This window comes from Rattus norvegicus, chromosome 7 (genome assembly GCF_021556685.1).
Source record: "Rattus norvegicus strain SHRSP/BbbUtx chromosome 7, alternate assembly SHRSP_T2T, whole genome shotgun sequence".
Taxonomy (NCBI): domain Eukaryota; kingdom Metazoa; phylum Chordata; class Mammalia; order Rodentia; family Muridae; genus Rattus; species Rattus norvegicus.
This window is the reverse complement of record NC_141540.1, coordinates 38713695-38733269: the sequence shown is the minus strand read 5'-3', so window position 1 is coordinate 38733269 and position 19575 is coordinate 38713695. Positions and strand designations below refer to the sequence as shown.

The 19575-nt window shown below is 46.4% G+C and overlaps 1 protein-coding gene and 1 long non-coding RNA gene across 22 annotated transcripts in view; one reads left to right on the top strand and one right to left on the bottom strand.

The window, feature by feature from the left end:
• Tmcc3 (transmembrane and coiled-coil domain family 3) overlaps positions 1–19575 on the bottom strand; it is a 314545-nt gene that overhangs the window by 142169 nt on the left and 152801 nt on the right. The gene's annotated exons all lie outside the window — the stretch shown is intronic.
• Positions 210–14259, top strand: LOC102554269 (uncharacterized). Of its 11 annotated transcripts, none has more exons than XR_015625252.1 (7): positions 210–479; positions 979–1104; positions 2277–2398; positions 3184–3398; positions 8121–8198; positions 8613–8715; positions 13895–14259. It is a non-coding gene; the product is annotated as an uncharacterized LOC102554269 (long non-coding RNA). The 11 variants fall into 11 exon arrangements; XR_015625249.1 differs by having other exon boundaries at positions 8121–8203; XR_015625248.1 differs by having other exon boundaries at positions 293–479; positions 987–1104; positions 8121–8203.

Sequence of the window (19575 nt, the reverse complement as noted above, 5' to 3'; positions counted from 1 at the left end):
GCTCGTAACTGGCTGAAACTTAGCTGGTGTGGTTGGCTGAGACCAATCTGTTTGTTACTAAATATACTCCAGAGTTTGACCTTCGAGGATGTTTACCTGCTAAACTGGGTCGTTGCCCTTTGGGCAGGGCTTCAGCTAATAGAAACAAACTCGGTGCAGGGGCAGTTTCGTTTAGTGATTCTGATTTACAGGTTGTTAAATCATGATTCAGCCTAGGCTCATTAGCCACCAGCCAATGGGTCCTCCTTTCTTATTACATTTGCATAATTTGTTTGCTACACTTAAAAACGTTACATATTTATTCACGAAACATCGGGTTCAGATGTGTGTTTTAAGCCACAAGAAGACAGCGTCGTCCCATGCCTTAGAGCAGAACATCCAGTCCTTTGCCTGCGTTGCTCAGGATTGGCGGAGTAGCAGTGGTAAATGGTGAAGCAGTCACAGAAGGTCCCCAAGCCCCAGCCTCGGAAGGTAGCTAGGTAAGAGCGCATTGGTATATAAAACTGTTCACGGTAAGTTTACAGAGCTGGATAGCTTCCAGCAAGACGATAATGCTGATGGCAGTGCCAAGTGCCATCAGGGTCATCTCAAGACCCTGTGTGAGGCAGGGTGTCACCTGGCTGTGCATCTTGGCCTAGCATAGTCCTGGTTACAAACGTCTGCCTCCCTAGACAAGTAGCTGTGGACACTGTGCTTACGTGTTTACAGATTTCCCTGGTACTTCTCGTTATGGATACAATCCAAACCACATACTACTTAGCAAATATAATTAAATAAGGACCAGCTGCACCGCGTAACCACTGAAAAGTCACCACCATTCTGAAAAGGAAGGGATCTTTAGTTCTAAGTCAAAGCAGTTCTAGAGCAAGCAAGGAGAGCTGGGTATTTAGTGAATGTGTAAGAGGTACATGCAGCCTTCAGTACAGGAAGTGAACCCTGTCACCGTGAGGTAACGTCCCTTTTCTCCATTTCTCGGAGAAATCCAGGCTTTCTCTGGATCAGGCCTTCTCGTGCGTGGGCAACAGCCGTTACTTACGGGGCCGTAGGATTGCAAGTGCCTTCCTCACACCAAAGGAGAGGACATCTGCAGCCCAGCTCTTCCCGGTAGGCGTTCTGGCTAAGAGGGATTCTTTTGTACTGAATGGATGAGCACAGCCTTTCTTCTGATCAGCACACAGTCAGCTTCTGCTCAATACAGGTGATTCTACAGCGGTGCGCCTGTTAGGAGTGCACAGGGAGCCATGCTAGGGAGGTGACCCATGACAGTCCACGGCCAAGCTTTATATTTGGTCTGCTCGGATAAGACCCCCACCATTCATTTCAAATGGGTGTAAATTTAGGGGAGAGAATGCCTTCAACTGTCCAAGTACAGGCCGATGCCCAGACTTGGCGGGCGCTACAGACATTCGTTGAGTTGCATATAAAATGATTTAAAAGATCTCAAAGGGGGCTGGAGAGATGGCTCAGTGGTTAAGAGCACTGGCTGCTCTACCAAAGGTCCTGAGTTCAAATCCCAGCAACCACATGGTGGCTCACTACCATCTGTAATGAGATCTGATGCCCTCTTCTGGTGTGTCTGAAGACAGCCACAGTGTACTTATATATAATAAGTAAATAAGTAAACAAATAAATAAATAAATCTTTAAAAAAAATCTCAAAGAAAGAGAACCCAAACCTGAGAACGCGCTAAAAGGTCCCAACTGCACTAAAAACCATAGTCTGCGTTTGTATAAATGGTTGGCTCTTCTGGTTGGCTATGTAAACAAGTAGCACTCGGTTGTTCAAATATTTGTCGTTATCTCTCCTGCCCCCGCTTATGACATAAGACAAAGAACCATACCGCCCTATGTCAGACTCCTAGAAGCAGTGACTAGAACGGTGGTTACTGGAGACTGGGGTAGAGTAGCTAGGAACAAAGAAATGTCAGTCAAAGAGTACAGGGCGAAATGAGAGGGACAATCCTTCGTGGGGAAGTGCACAGAACCGTGGCTGTAATTAGCAGCATCGACTTTAAGTTTGCTTGAAGACTAGCTCTCGGAACTGGAGAGATGGCTCAGCAGCTAAGGGTAGGTAGTTCTTGAGCTGGGCTTGGTGCTGTACACTTTTAATTCCAGCACTGGGGAGGCAGAGGGAGGTGGATCTCTGTGTGAATCTGAGGCTGGCCTGATCTACATAGTGAGTTCCAGGACAGCCAGGGCTGCCTCCTGAGACCCTGTCTCATAAAACCAGAAAAAAGAAGGAAAGAGAAAAAGAAAGAGGGCCTGTTGTTCTTCCAGAGACCGGAGTTTGAGTCCCAGCACAAACATGGTGGCTCGGAACCATCTGTAATTCCAGTTCCAGAGGGTCCGACACCCACTTCTTCATGAGCAGCAAGCGTGTAGTCTGCACTGAGTTACAGGTAAGCAAAACACCCATACGCATACATACAATCTAAAGAGGGCTAGCCTTCAAATATTCTCCCACAAAAGGTAAGTAGGTGAGATGGTGATGGGCACATTAATTACCATGATCTAATCATTACGCCAGGCCACCACACAGTTAAACATCCTACCTCATATGATGGTCCAGTGGTTACTCCCAGCTCTCCGTGAGCCTGTTACAGCATCCACGGAATCCTTTTCCTCCACACGACGTCTACAAAGCTACCATTGTGCCCACCTAGGGTTCTTTTAAACGTGCGCAGCTGCTGCTGTTAGGGTTAGCTTTATTAGTCTGCCATCACTCACAGGTTTCAACAAAACCTGACATCAAGCTGTCAGAGTTCTTATTTTTACTTTTTTCCTGACACAGGGTCTTATTCCATATCCCAGGATAGCTTAGAACTCATCACGTAGCTCAGGAGAACTAAGAGTAGTTCTCCTGCCTCTGCCTTATGGGTCTTGGGATCGTAAGCCATGAGTACCACCCACTGACATTTGTCTCAGTGAGGCACCTTTCTGAGACTCCTACAACATCTGGAAACTCATCCACAGGTCTCATCCCAGTCCCTATAGTATTTTCCACTATAGATAACATTCCGTTTGGCCTCCAACCAACAGAAGTGTTGTTCTCAGGTAAATGCCAGTCATCAGGCTGCCTCCCACTCCACCGCCCAACATTGTTTCCAACGAAATTGGAAATAAGGGGTTTCAGGAGCCCGTGGTGGAAATTCAGATTCAGTAGGTGTTGCTGCTTCCCAACCAGGCTGACGTAATGAGCGCTCTCCGAGAATGCTGGCCGGCTCCTGCTCATCAATCCGTTCTTTCCTCATTGCTGCATGGAACTGAGAATCCATCACCAACTACAGATGAAACGCCAAAGAGGAACCGTGGAAGAGGCGGACAGCGTTCCCGTTTGTTTCTAGCACGGTTTCTATTCTCCCCAGCATCTCCGAACTCCTAATCGTTGCCGTCTGGGATGTGAGTAGACTGAGTTTTCCCAGTGCCTTCCCATCTACCTGTCCTTTTTGTTTGTTGTTGTTGTTGAAAATTTTACTGAGACAATTGCAGTTTTGCAATGGCTTCTAAGAAGGGATGTGGAATGTTCTCCTGTGCTCTTCACCCATTTTTCTCCGGCGGTTTCCAGAACCATGTTTGAATGCTGACACCGGTACAATCTATTCATCTCACTCAGTTTCCACACACAGAGATGCAGACCAACCGACAGACAGACACATATAAGACAGGGTCTCCCAATGTAGCCCTGGCTGCCCTGAGACTCAATATGTACACCAAGCTAGTCTCAGACTCAAGAAAGACCTCCCGGCTTTATCCCCTGAGTGCTAGGATTAAGAGTGTGAATGACCGGGGCTGGGGATTTAGCTCAGTGGTAGAGCGCTTACCTAGGAAGCGCAAGGCCCTGGGTTCGGTCCCCAGCTCCGAAAAAAAAGAACCAAAAAAAAAAAAAAGAGTGTGAATGACCATGCCCAGCCAGGCCCCATCACACTGTCCAACTATGCCCCCAGTCAGAGACAACAGCCCGACTCTACAAGGACCACTCTGGGGACAGCAGTATAGACCTGTAATCCAAGACATAGAGGTGGGAGGATAAGGGCAGCCTGGGCTATATAGCAGGATCTTATCTAAATAAAACAGGAAAAAAATGGAATAGAACATAACAGATCAGCATGAAACCAAAAACCAAAGGATTAACCTGGTTTATTCTTCTGTGTTTGGTTTTGACATCCATTGCCATTAGCGGGGGTGGGGAGGGTTGGGTGTGAGTTGAGAGGCTACACTTCTGCTCAACTCTTTGTTGATCTTTTGAACAATTCCTCACACAGCAAATTCTACTTTTCAAATATACTATTATTTTTTTCCTAGACTAAAATAATGCTTCCATATTCTTAAGTTTCTCTATTTTAGACTCTCATTTCTTTGCAATATAGCTTAATAAATAGGTGGAGAGATTTTACTTTGTCTTCCACTTTGTAACAGAGATAGTTTTCTCTCAATTACAGGTGTTTATAGGACATATTTCCTTTGAGTATTGAACACGGTAGCATGTTCAGCTATTTGAATGGATTAAAACACTATTTTTTGGCGCAGACTAGCTGATGAACGAGATCGCATTCTGTCCAACTCTGGGGGACAAAGTGGCTACTTACTGCATGTGGTGGCCAAGAGCTGACTTTGTTAGAGGGCAGACAGTGAATGCAGGCTTTATAGATCAGCCCATGTCTGCCTCACCGTTTCAGCTCTGCTAAGGGCAGTCAGTAGTAGCCACGATCCAGTGATGGGGTGGATTGTGTCGAAAGCACTTTATACAAACGGGCGTTTAGCTGTAGTTTGCAAAACCTTGGTCCGAGCCAATCGTGGTAAGACCATTTCCTTGAATGGGTATATGCCCAGTCCCAGGGGATGCCATATGATACAATCCCAGTGGATGTCATGTGACCCAATTCCAGAGGATGACATATGACCCAATTCCAGTGGATACTGTGTAACCTAACCCTGGAGATGGCATGTGACCCAACCCAGTGGATAGCATGTGACTTAGTCCCAGTGGATGCCATGTGACCCAATTCCAGAGGATGACATATGACCCAATTCCAGTGGATACTGTGTAACTTAATCCTGGGAATGGCATGTGACCCAATCCCAGTGGATGGTGTGTGACCTAATCCTGGTATAAGGCATGTAGGCCAAGTCTCAGGGAGGGCTCCCAAGAAACAGCATCTCTTTATGGCGGACACAAGGGATAACCCTTCTCTCTTCCTCTGGATGTTATCAGTTCTGGGAGTGATAGCTGGAACCTACAAATGGAGCCATCAAACACAGGAGAGCAGAGCCTTGAGAGAACCATAGAGAGGTCAGGAGCACACGCCTGGAGCCTGTTCCACTACTTGGGTAAAGGCAACAAACAATTGTTCCTTAAAGCAATGAATTAGCCAAAGGTTGTCTAAATTACTGCACCAGTGGCCCTACTTTAACGAGTACTAATGCATCCCAGCCACGTGAACCACAAACTCCACACCGGCAAATTAGAATTCTCCCCACTGTAAACAAGTCAGTGCCTCTTAAAATTTTCCTTCCCCCTCCTTTTGCTCAAAAAAGAAAAAAAATTAAATAAGAAATACCAGTGAGAGGAAATTAATAGCAAACCTATATTTATTTAATATGAATAGAAAGCAAGATTGATAATTTTTCATTTCCCCCTAAATTAATGTGTTTTTGCCTCCTCCACTCCCTGCAGCTTTGCTCCTCGGGCTTGGAGCCTCCCCTTGGCTGCCCTGGAAATGCTTGCTGCATGCAAATGCGTGTAGCCTCATCAGTCTTATTAGGCGCAGTTCCAACTGGCCACCCTACATGAACACAATTAAAAGTTAAACATCAATTAAAATTCACGGAATCCATTTAGCCTTCTGAAAAAAGCGCTAAATAACTGAACACATTTGGGGCACAAATTAATCTCCATCGTTTTCTCTAGCTCTCTTCAGTCATCAAATATCCTGGGTCTGGTTTAGACTTTTAATTCATTCCATCCCTACTGAGGAGGTGCCGCGTAAGCAAGGGTAAACATGAAGGGCCACGCGGCTCAAGTGTAGCTGGCCCACGCCGCGGTCTGTCAGCGATGGGGGCCCCTGAGTGCTGCGATTGCTGTGGTTTGATATGAAATGTCCGCCACAGGGTTACACATTGCTTTTCAACCGGCAGTGACATTTTATGAGGCTCTAGGGAGTTGAAAAGGTGGAGATCCTTGTTGGAAGAAGTTGGTCTCTGAATGTTATGCCCGGTCCTGGTGCTTTCCTCGTTCCCCAGCTTCTTATCTGCACGAGGCAAGCAGCGCCTCGCTCTACGCTCTCCCTCCTCCATGATGTGATGTTCAGCCTCACTTGAGACCCGGATAATGGAGCCGGCCATCCACAGGCCGAGAACTCTGAAACGCTGACACAGAATAAATAATTCCGCTCTGAAAGCTGCTCTCAGGGTGGTCTGGCCATGGCTAAGCAAGGCAAATGACTACAGAGAGAGGGGTGAACACTGCCCCGGGAGGGGAGATCTGTGGAACATCCCTTTCTCCAGACCTGTGTGGGCACGCTCATCTGCTTCCGGGGTCAGTAGGCATCTCAAGTGCTGCTAATACATTCCTGACGGAAAATACAATTTTCCTCCCAGATCTTTTTATTTCCCAGTCTTCTACTTACCCATGCGCCCTCAATTCCACTCTAGGGCATCGGGCATCTCTCTGGTTGCTTGTTTGTTTGTCTTTCTGTTTTGTTTTGTTTTGTTTTCTGTATCCTCACAGCAACCCACCAATAGTTTTGTCTTTTACAAACTATTGTAAACTTTTACAAACATGATTTCCTTACTCCTCTGCTTAAGACCTTTGACTAGGGGTTGGGGATTTAGCTCAGCGGAAGAGCGCTTGCCTAGCGAGGGCAAGGCCCTGGGTTCGGTCCCCAGCTCCGAAAAAAAGAAAAAAGAAAAAAAAGACCTTTGACTAAATTCAGATTACCCAAGATACAATCCACAGACCACATGAAGCTCAAGAAGAGGGAAGACCAAATGTGGATGCTCAGGCCTTCTTAGAAGGGGGAACAGAAATATTCATAGGAGAAGATATAGAGACAAAGTTTGGAGCAGACACTGAGGGAAAGGCCATTCAGAGCCTGCCCCACAAGGGTATATAGCCCATATACAGCCACCAAACCCAGTCACTATTGCTGATGCCAAGAAGCACATGCTGACAGGAGCCTGATATAGCTGTCTCCTGAAAGACACTGCCAGAGCATGACAAATACAGAGGCGAATGCTCGCAGCAAACCATTGGATTGAGAACAGGGTCCCAGTGGAGGAGTTAGAGAAAGATTGAAGGAGCTGAAGGGGTCTGCAATCCCGTAAGAACAACAATATCAACCAACCAGAGCTCCCAGGGACTAAACCACCATCCAAAGACTACACATGGACAGACCCATGGCTCCAGCTGCATATGTAGCAGAGGATGGCCTTGTTGGGCACCAATGGGAGAAGCCCTTGGTCTTGCCAAGGCTGGACCCCCCCTCCCCGCCCAGTGTAGGGGAATGTCAGGGCAGGGAGGCGGGAAGGGGTGTGTGGTTGGGTGGGGGAACACACTCATAGAAGAAGGGGGAGGGGTGGGATAGGGGATTTATGGATGGAAAACCGGGAAAGGGAATAACACTTGAAATGTAAATTTAAAAAAATCCAATAAAAAAAAAAGAAACAGAAGGTCAGCCTATAAAATAGAACAGAATGTGGTGTCCGGAACTAACCCCCAATATGTTTTAGGTATCTTTTTATTAAAACAGCGTTTGAAATCAGTGGTTAAAAAAAATGACAGGGGCTGGGGATTTAGCTCAGTGGTAGAGCGCTTACCTAGCGAGCGCAAGGCCCTGGGTTCGGTCCCCAGCTCCGAAAAAAAGAACCAAAAAAAAAAAAATGACTAGCTTCCCACTGCATTTTAAAAAAACGCGTGCACATGTGTGTGTGTGTGTGTGTGTGTGTGTGTGTGTGTGTGTGTTTTCTGCTGGTCGTAGGTAATCCCTGTGAAAGGGTTGTTCAATTCCCAAAGGGGTTGTGACCCACAGGTTGAGAACCACTGTTACTCCTTTGGCCTCTGAAGGCTGTCTGCATTTTTGAACTCATGGCTACTCCTCACCTCTTACTCTGGTCCTTTTATAGGCCACCTGGGGGTGACAGTGGCCTCGCCTGGATCACTTCTGTACTTCAGCTCACACATCAGACAGATTCTTTCACTGAGTAAGGTAACATCCTCACAGGGCGTGGGGACATGGAGTGGGTTGGGGGGTTCCCAGGCAATCGCACAACCACAGTAACCCCCCCCCCCACACACACACACAAAAACAAAGTACTTCCTTACTGGGACTTAACTAGCATATGCAGGGCCAGTTCAGCCCACACTGACCTCCTCCTGCTATAGTAATGGTTCTTAATCTCTCAACGTGTGAGTCAGGACCCCTTTGGGAATCAGATGACCCTTTCAGAGGGGTCACTAAGAAGCGGCAATGAAAATAATTGTGTGGTTGGGGTCACCACAACATGAGGAACTGTACTGAAGGTCGCAGCACTAGAAGGTTGCGAGCCACTGAGAAGCGGCCTCTGTCTGTTTCCGTGGGCCCCGGACTACCTGCACCTCCTGGTCTCCATTCACAGTTCTTGGAACGGCTTTTGTGGAGTGGCTCACACGGCTGATCCATGTCTTCGTGTAACAAGGTCCTACTCTCAGTGTTAGTGTCGCCTGAGGCTGTCCCCATTGGTAAGTGAACTCAGGGCGGGGGGGGGGGTATCCAATCCGCCCTGCTTACTGAATTGCTGGGGCAATGGCCAACTATGATTGTTCAGTATTTATTAGAGTAATAAACCGCCTAGCAAACGCTTCTGATTTTCCCAAGGCACACCCTCACAACTCATTTGCTTTCATAATCCATACATTTGTGTAAATAGTCTTTAAAACTCATCAATATTTTTATCCTGCATCGGTTCTCAGGATAACACTGAGCAAGATGAAATGCATTAAAACAGCCATAAAGCCTACAAAATATTGAGGGGAGGGAAGGAGGTAGAATAAGGGGCTAGAGCTGAGAAAATTATGGATCATGTAATTACTATGTAGGAAGACTTAAAGGCATTAATTATAGTTGATTCTAAACTCAATGTGACTTTCAGTGGGATACGGCGTCCAACACTCAGACCTTTATGTTGGATGTTTTTAAGCAGAGAACAACTGTTCTTTGAACTCTCTCTCTCTCTCACTGACACTCTCTCTCTCTCTCTCTCTCTCTCTCTCTCTGTGTGTGTGTGTATGTGAGAGAGAGCGAGAGAGCACATGTGCATTTGCATGCATGCATGTGTATGTGAGTGCGATGTATGTGGTATGTTTGTGGTGTGTGTGTATGTGTATGGTATGTTTGTGGTGTGTGTGTGTGTGTGTGTGTGTGTGTGTGTGTGTGTGTATGTGTACAGGTGCCTGTTTATGGACACATGGAAAGATATATGTAGTACTTTGAATGAAAATGATTCTCACAGGTCCTTAAGGAGTGACACTATTAGTAGGTGTGGCCTTGTTGGAGGATGTGTGTCACTAGGGGGTAGACTTTGAGGTCTCAGACACTCAAGCCAGACCTAGTGGCTCACTATCTCTCTCTGCCACCTTCTGACCCAGACACAGAGCTCTTAGCTCCTTCTCCAACACCATGTCTGCCTGCGCAGTCCCACCATGCCTCACGCCATAAGAATGGCCTAAACATCTGAACTGTAAGCCAGCCCCAATTACATGCCGTCCTTTATAAGAGTTTTCATGGTCATGGTGTTTCTTCACATCCATAAAACCCTACCTAAGAAAGTATGTGTGTCTCTATGTATCTGTATGGAGGTCACACGGCTGACATTAGGAGTCTTCTACTATCGCTGTCCACCATAGTTCTGAGATAGAGCCTAGAGCACACCAATTGGCTGGGTTGGCTGGCCAGTGGCCTCGGGGATCTGCCTATCTCCACCCTTCCCTACCTCGCCCTCTGTCCCAGTTCGAGGTTAAGGGCAGTGCCATTATGTTGGCTTTTTATGTGGGTGCAGGGATCCAAAATCAGGAGGCACAAAGGTACAGGAAACACGTTACCCACTGAGCCATCTCGCCAGCCCTTGGGTAGACTTTTAAAAACAGACACATCATTATTGTATGTATTTATGTGCAATGACCCAACATCTATATGCAACGTATAATGATCAGGTCAGACTAATGGACATTTCCTCACAAATATATCATTGCTTCAAACATGCAGGTAACCTTTGGCTTCCTCTCTGTGAGCTCTTTATGACTGACAGCTCTGGGCGTGGTGTAGAACACTGGACTTACCCTGCCAAAATCCATCCCACCTCCTTCTACCCTTGAGTCTCCTATACCTTGTTCTGTGTGACTGTCTCAGGGTTCACCTATGAGAACTTGAAGTGTTAGTCTGTGTTTGGTTCATTTTGCTTAACGTAATGCCCTCCGATTTTCTTGGATATACTTAACAAAATATATAGTGAGAGTGTTACAGTAAATATTAAAAGCGATACACCATCCCACGCTGTTGCTGGCACCAGTGGGCCACATGGCACATGCAGGGTATTTTCATCTCAATCAGCAAAGCGTTTCAACCTGACTTGCCGATTTCCACCTCACGCTGCCACCAGCTACTCTCTGTCTCTGGCGGTCTCTCCACCTCCATGACTAGCCCCATCAGTGACCATCCATCTCACTGCCATGCCAGTCCCAAACAGAGACCGCCTATCTCACAGCTTTCTTGCTGTTGGCTCTGCTCACATCCCAGCATCCACCCCCCTACCCCCGTGGTTATAGTCACAATTCCCAGTATCCTGGTAAAATCGAAACTCCAGAAGCTTGTAATTTATCAATCAGACTTATATCAGTAAATTCTCACCCCACAAAACGTCCATACAATAAACTCTGAACCAATTAATATTGATATAAGCAACCCACCTAGATAAGACAAATTGTCTTATAAAAATCCATCGCTCATGAAATATTTATAACTACCTGTGGCCCTTTAAGGCCACACAGATCTGGGTCATCCTTGTCTGTTTTCATCTTGGTTCTTCCTCCTCCTTCTCTCTCTCTCTCTCTCTCTCTCTCTCTCTCTCTCTCTCTCTCTCTCTCTCATATCTCTCCAAAACTCTGTGCCTGCCTTACTTTTTCACTACCCAATCACTGGCCTTGCCTTATCTTGTGCTTGCCCTCACCTGCATACAGACAACAATGCACAGTGAGAGCTTTATGTAACGCACACACTTCAGTCTTCCAGGTCTTGCTCTGGAGCAGGCACCATTCCCACAGAGAACTATAGTTGGAATAACCTAATTTGCTCGTTCATAGAATAACAATGTGTAGCCGTGAGGATTCATGATCTCAGAGTCTCAGTGTTAAACCCACTGAAGAACCCACTCTACCAGTTTTAACTCATTGCACTGGACACAACTTAAGAGTTCATAAGAAAGCTCCACCCTGCTCTTTGGACACTGTGGGATTGATAGCTTGAAGGGCCCAGAGCTCCAGGTGACACATATAATCCAAGAGCCAGAAATGAAGTTCAATGTATCACTAAAGAATGTGTTACTTAGCTTCCAAACTATGGCCATGTCCCTGTTACCTGGGCTTCATCTTGAGGCATCTGACTTGTCTTCTAATTCATGTTCAGTGAATTGTGAAACTTTGCCTCAGTTCCTCTACTGGCTCTCTTCCTAATTGTTTTATCTCAAGAAATAAAGACATACACTCATGGTAGGCTACTCCAATACTGTAAAGACATCTAGAAAAAGTAGGTCTCCTTCCCATCCCAATTCTAGGTATCCTTAGCCATACACACACAGACACACAGACACAGACATACACACATACACAGACACACATACACATACACACGTGCACTCATGCATGCCCATACAGACACAGACACACACAGACACAGATACATAGACACACACACAGACACAGACACACACACACACATACACACGTGCACTCATGCATGCCCCCCACATGTGTGTACCCATACAGACACACAGACACACACACAGACACACAAACACACAGACACACAAACACACAGACACACACACACATGTGCACTCATGCATGCCCACACACATGTGTACCCATACAGATACACAGACACACACACACAGAGACACACACACATGTACTCATGCATGCCCCCACACACATGCACTCATGCATGCCCCCCACATGTGTGTACCCATACAGACACACAGACACACACACACAGAGACACACACACATGTACTCATGCATGCCCCCACACACATGCACTCATGCATGCCCCCCACATGTGTGTACCCATACAGACACACAGACACACACATACACACAGACACACACACATACACACAGATACACACACAGACACACATGTGTACTCATGCATGCCCACATACACGTGTATCCATACAGACACACAGACAGACAGACAGACAGACACACACACACACACATGTGCACTCATGCATGCCTATGCATGGGCACATACACACAGAAACACACACACACACATGTGCACTCATGAATGCCCCCCACATGTGTGTACCCATACAGACACACAGACAGACACACACAGAGACACACAGACACACAGAGACACACAGACACACACATGTGCACTCATGCATGCCTATGCATGGCACATACACACAGAAACACACACACACACACACACACACACACACACACACACACCCCAGAGAGGAATGGGAAATGATGAAGCCACATGACTACTTCACATAGAGGACTACAGTGGCTAGATACCAAGAGGCCATGGCCGAGGCTTTTACAAGGGTTCTCAGAAATCCTAATTGGATCCCAAATGTATTCCGTGGCAGCTGGGAGAACTTATGAAGTATTTAAGGGAGGCAAGCCTACAGCCCTGTCTACAACAACAGAGGAGGCTGAAGCCACAGACAGGGTGAGGTCACCCAGTAAGAACACCCATGTTAGGGCGGAAGCCCTGTCACAGATCTCAGCATTACTGCACGGACAGCAGAAGACACCCCTTTCTGACCTGCCAGAGACATGCTTCAAACTGGACACCTATCTTAATCACCCTACCCTAACGTCGCATATGTGTGTGTCCTGCCATCCCGTGGCATCTGCCACCCGTTTAAGGATTGAGATTTGACAGGCTGCATGTATGAAGACCTCCCCATATATACTTTTCTTCCCCTCACTATTGACACACTATCCTAAATTGGGGTATGCAACCACCAACCGGGCTCTGTTTGAGCAGTTCAGGAAGAAAGGGCTGAAATAGGCATATACTGTTCCCTTTGTGGCTTGTTGTCTGCCCAGAGAAGAGGGAGCCCACTTGGCCTTGGACCCAATAGAGAACTGTGAGTAATACCTAGCTGTTCCCATTGACTCCGAGACACAAGACAGAAATGAAGGCTTGCTATCCACATGTGACAGGGAGGTCTGGGGTTTGTAGTACAGCATGGGATCCTATGCTTCCACTGACGTATTCAACACATTGTTAGAATTGTAGCTAACCCTCCCTCAGCCTGACGAATGTATATATTTGTAACCAATGCCTCTCTCCAGACACCAGAAGTTAGCTGCTGGCCCTTCTAAGTCCATCTCTACCGTTTTCCAAAAAGCAAACACTGACGGGCAACTCAGACGCCACACCGTGTGCTTTGAAGTCGTAGGTTACCAGGAATTGGTCAAATGCAGCCAATCGCCTGTTTTCATGTGGGCTGTGGTCTAAAAATGATTTTTAAATAACTGAATGATTGGAAAGAATGAGAGGAACGCTTTACAGCATGTGAAAATTACATGAAATTCAAATTTCAGTGCCTACGATGAAATTTTATTGGCGTGCATTTCCCCCACTCATTTAAATACTGTGTGTGGCCTCTTTTTACTGCAGCTGCAGGGATGAATAGCTGCATCTGAGACTGCATGTCCGCACAGCACAAAGCACGGATGTCTCGCCTATTGCTACGGTTTGGATAAGCGTCTCCTCAAGGCCTGTGTGTTAAAGGTTTGGCTCCAGCCCCTGGCACTGTTAGGAGGTAGAGAATTCTTTAAGAAGTAGAATCCAGGGACTGGAGAGCTGGCTCAGTGGCTAAGAGCACTGACTGCTCTTCCAGAGGTCCTGAGTTCAATTCCCAGCAACCACATGGTGGCTCACAATTATCTGTAATGAGATCAGATACCCTCTTCTGGTGTGTCTGAAGACAGCTACAGTGTACTTATATAAATAAAAATTAATAAATTTTTTAAAAAACTGAATATGTTTTAAAAAAGAAGTAGAATCCAAGCTAGAACTATTTTTGGCCATATAAGCCACCGCCTTGAGAGGAATGCTGGGACCCTGTCCCAAACTCTTCCTTTTTGCTCCTTAGATCCCTGGAAGGGAGCAGCTAATTGACCCGGGCATCTCTGCTATGATAATCATTTTTTATTACCAAATCTAGCAAGCCTGACCAGCGGTGGGCTGAAACTTATAAAGCCATGAGTTGTAGACATCTTTTTATGTTGAACACCTCAGGTGCTTTTATGAGCGTAGTGGGAAATGAACACACACACTCTAGGAAAAGTTCACTGATCCTTGACAAAGAAACCTGCCTCTATCTTCACTGTCTTAGTTACAGTTTCCATTGCTGAAAAGAGACATCGTGAGCAAGGGAACTCTTATAACGGACATTTAATTGAGGCTGGTTCATGGTTCAGTCCATTGTCATCATGGCAGAAAGCATGGCAGCCTGCAGGCAGACCTGGTGCTGGAGGAGAGGCTGGGAGTTCTACATCTCGACCCAAAGGCTGACAGGAGAAGACTGGCTCTCCTGTGGCCAGGAGGAAGGTCTCAAAGTGAATGAGGACTCTTCACTTCCTCCGACAATGCCACACTCCTAACAGTATCACTTCCTATGGCCAAGCATATTCAAACCACCACATCTACCATAGCTATCCTACAGTTCCAAAGGGCTGGAGTCGAGATGAGAAGCAGGTGTGAGTGGGCTCTAATCACATTCCTAACGAGTCATTTAGATCATTTATCAGAAACACAGAAGTTAAAATCTCACCCAGTACACCATGTAGGAAGGGAGAGCTTCTCATGCCCTTTCAGGGAGAACACCAAATGAATTTAAAGAAAGTTAGAGGAAGAAAGAAGAGAGAAGGAGGAGGGGAGAGAAAAGGGGGGAAAGGAGAAGGAAAGAGGAGGGAGGAGGAGGAAAAAGGAAGAGAAGGAGAAGGAGAAGAGGAAGAAGAGGAAGAAGGAGGAGGAGGAAGAGGGGGAGGAGGAGGAGGAGGAGGAGTAGGAGGAGGAGATTAATTAAAGGTAAGTTACCACTCACATTTAATGGCTCTTGTGCGGGTTTTCATGAGTTAGCATCACTAAGAATTGTCAGCAATGAAACAGAAGTATCAAGTCATAGGAAGGAGATGGGGAGGGGCTGGGTGTAGAGAAAAGGGCCAGGAGCAGGCCAGCAACCCATCTGGGAAAGACAAGCAGGCAGTCAAAGCTCCATATGAATATGGCGTTCAGTGGCCAGTGCAAGTCTCCTAGGGGCACAGCAGGCATTCCTGACAGGAAGTAGCATTCCCTGGAGTAGGACCAGTGGTGCCACCGCACCATGCTCTTTCCCTTTTCCAGGTGGAAGCAAAGACAGCCTATGACAGATGGGCCTCGTTTTACAAGGTGAAGTATGTGTCCTCTTGGTCAGCAAGTGCAACACTGTTGGTGTCCATTGGTAAAATTGATACTATGTCTCAGTAATAATGCCATCTGGAGGCAACTTTGAAAAGCCAACTTTTTGCTAATTAACCCAGTTCTAAAGCCTGATTCTTCGAGCTCTGCCCAGCCTCCTCCGCCCCCCTTTAATGGAAACCACCTTTCCACAGGCAGATTTCCCCTCTAATTAAAAGCATTCAGGACCACAGAAGTGGAGGCAGGGGGACACTAGAGCTGTGGATCTGCAGGGCTTGTTGAGACTGACAGACAGAGGTCAAGGTTGAGTCTCTTGAGGTTACCATAGAAAACCCGAGGGCCTTGTTCTCCATATGCCAGCCATCCTTTAATAATTCTTCATACAACATTTCAAAGGCTATGGGACTACTGGGCTGCTGTGGCTGTCTATGTCTCGTGGAGTTTTGTTCCTGTCATTGCTGTATGAGCCCCTCATGAACACTTTGGATCCTTTCCCCAGAACCATACATGTGGAGACACATCCCAAGAAATGGGTCTCCTAGATTCCTACTGCAAGGCCAGGGATCCCAAGTAAGGGATATTACTGGTGCACGGATAAACCTTGAAGGGGCTCTAAAATGGGTAAGGAGCACACAAGTAGCTTTTCCCCTTCTTCCACATTCACTAGTATGCTTCTAGTCAGATGGCCGTGTAGTATGCCTTCCCTCTGTAGATGATTCACTGAACAGTTTTTTTCTCAAGAGAGGAGAGAGAGAGAGAGAGAGAGAGAGAGAGAGAGAGAGAGAGAGAGAGAGAGAGCCTGCAATGACTTCACTCAGATAAGAGCTGTCCTGGAGGTCTCTAGGCAGAAGTTCAGTTAACTTCACCAACCACCCCATTTGCAGGGGCACAGTCATGGTGAAGACGCTTCTCACATGGAAGGTTTTGCTGCAGTTCTGGAAAGTTCTGATCCCTTCTTATCTCGAAGGACTAATCTCCTTCTTACCGGCTAAGCTTCGGTAAACTGCATCTCACTGTGGGGCCTCTTGGGGTTTTCAAGCTGTCATGCAGCATTTATCTTTTCCCCTACCCAGCAGCAGAGAGGAGAGCTCAAAATGTGACAGAATTACGAACCAAGAGGAAAGGATTCCCAAGGGCTGAATCCCTGTCTCCAAAGCAATAAGAACATCCTACACAAAATGTAAAACACAAATCTCGGGCTTTCCTGAAATTTCTCCTTTTTTTTTTTTTTTTTTTTTTTGCTAAAACCAGGAAAATGATAGATAAGTATCTGCCAACTGCCAGATCTGGCCATGAGAGAAAATCAAATGGGAAAAGAAAATGAAAAGCAAAGTATGAAATGCAGCCAAGAGAGGGAACACAAGCACACACAAACGTACATACATGCACACACACATGCACACACACATACATACATACACATATACACACAAACATGCACGCACATATGCACACATGCACACACAAACATGCACGCACATATGCACACATGCACACAGAAACATGCACACACATATGCACATACAGATATAGACACATACATACACACATGCACATGCACACACAAACACACTAACATGCACACACATATGCATGCACACATATGCACACACACACATACACGCACACAATCACACATGTGTGGGGAGAGAGGAAAGAACAGGCCACCACCCTTCCGGAGTCTTCTGAAACAGACTCATGATTGTTCCGAGGGGGCAGTTCTAGACAACACAGGAATTCCTGGAAGTTCAACTAAGGAGAGAACAATTCTGTTTCCTCCCAGAGTCATCCAACACTGGCTCTATTTCTAGGCATGTGTGTATACACAGAGATTCACAGATTATGCTGCTGACCTGTGGTAGCGACAGTCGCTCAGCTGACCAGAGCTCTAGTTTGTTTTCCCAGGTCTGATTTCTTTTCCAGTCACCCTGGGGAACAACCGGATGATCAGCACAATAGAACAAAAACCTTTTTTGTTGGGCAGGGCCAAGTGGCCCAGATCACCTCCAATCAGCTTTTTAAATGTTCATCCTTTCTGTCTTTCTGATGCTACAACGAGGGAATGGCTCTAGTGAGCAGTCCCTAGGACCCAGGAGACCTAGGTCGGCCACATGGGACCAATGTTAGCCCCTCAGTGCTCAGAGAGTACCATCAAGGATGAGAGTATAATGCATTGATCAAGATAAGGCACCTAGGGACAGTGCTGTGATTGAGGTGGGTACTGGATGCACACACACACACACACACACACACACACACACACACACACACACACACACGGCAGGTCCCAAACCTTTCTCAGAAACCTTGGGCTCAGATACATCAGATTTCGGAATTCTTCATTTGAAAGGAGCAAAAGTATATATATATATATATATATATATATATATATATATATATATATATATATATATATATATTGCTGAGGGCGGTAGGGCTGGCATAACGCCCTATGAGCCACCATACTGATGTTTCTTCAGCAAACGTGGGAATGTTTACACCTAGGTACTAAATAAGGCCTAGAAACCATCTTGCACCCCTCAGGTCAGACTCTGCAAGCCCTTTAACTCAGAGCAATTTGGAACCTACCAGAGTGAAGAAGAAAGGCGGTTTTCAAGAGCGTTTGAATTTTAGAACTGCAGAAAAGTGAACTGTAGATTTATAACAATGGACATTTCCCAAACACACTGTTCCGGGCATGGTTCCACGTTGACAGTGGACCATGCAGAGCACAGTGCACGCCCTAGGCCTGACATATCCATACACACTTGTGTATTATTTTTAATGCGAGAAATCTCAAATCCGCAATGCACCAGGGTTGTCTCATAGAACGTCTAATGAGCTCACGGAGAAGAGACACAGAACGTAAAACCGGTTCCTGGACAGATGAAATGTAACCATGCATCGGCTACCGAGAGACCGGAGGGTGGACACAGCTGGGTGCACATCCACTAAGGTGGACCGGTCACTTCTAGAACTGCCTGTCTCTGTGCCCCCTTCCAGCACTGCTTCTGCACACCCTCAGTGTCTACAGACAGAACTCTGAGGTGTAGACTCCTTCCCAGGGGCAGGGAGGAAGGAGAGGGCCAGGTTCAGGCCAAAATCATGGCCACAACAATCCCCCAAGCAGTTGGGATCAGTATCTGTGGTCATTCTTTCAGGGTCCCTGGACTGTAAAATGTGAATGGGGTCCAGGCAGGATTACAGAACAGCCACACAGAGCCCCCATGTTTAAACACAGCCAGGAGACCTAATCTGTAGGAGTTTTCTTTTTCTATAAAACATGCTAGGACATGTGAAGAGTGGTCTGCTGGGACACCCTGCAGCCGATACACAAGGGAGTGTTGTAAGAGTCATTGGATACATATATGTAATATACATTTTTCTCTCTTACGGTATTCAGATTTATATTTGGTAGCTGTAACTCTGCAGTACACATGCACACACATTAATCTCACTTATTTTTACATTACTTATTGGTTACCATTTTCCTGGATTATTAATAAAAGCTGATGCAGCAAATAAGAGAAATTAGCCAGTGCTTACTGTGTACCTACTGTGGGGCCAGGTCCTTAGTAAACAGATACAAGTCAAGGCAGACATCCTTCGAGCACACACAGTCGCAGTAGAGAACAAAGTCAAAACAGCAAGTGTTACCAACCAAGGGCCTTGAGGGCGGCAGAGAGAGAACTGCACACTGGGCTTCAACCAATTACTGATCGGAACCGAAGTGGAACGGAAATTAATTTTACATGAGCTGCCCGAGTTTAATCCCAACAAATTTGTATCATAAAACTGAACGATGGAGAAGAATTGCCAATAGGACCGTTAAAGATAGGAATGGGGTCTCCGTGTACACAGCCAGTCGCACTGACACATGTTCACACGTTGACCAC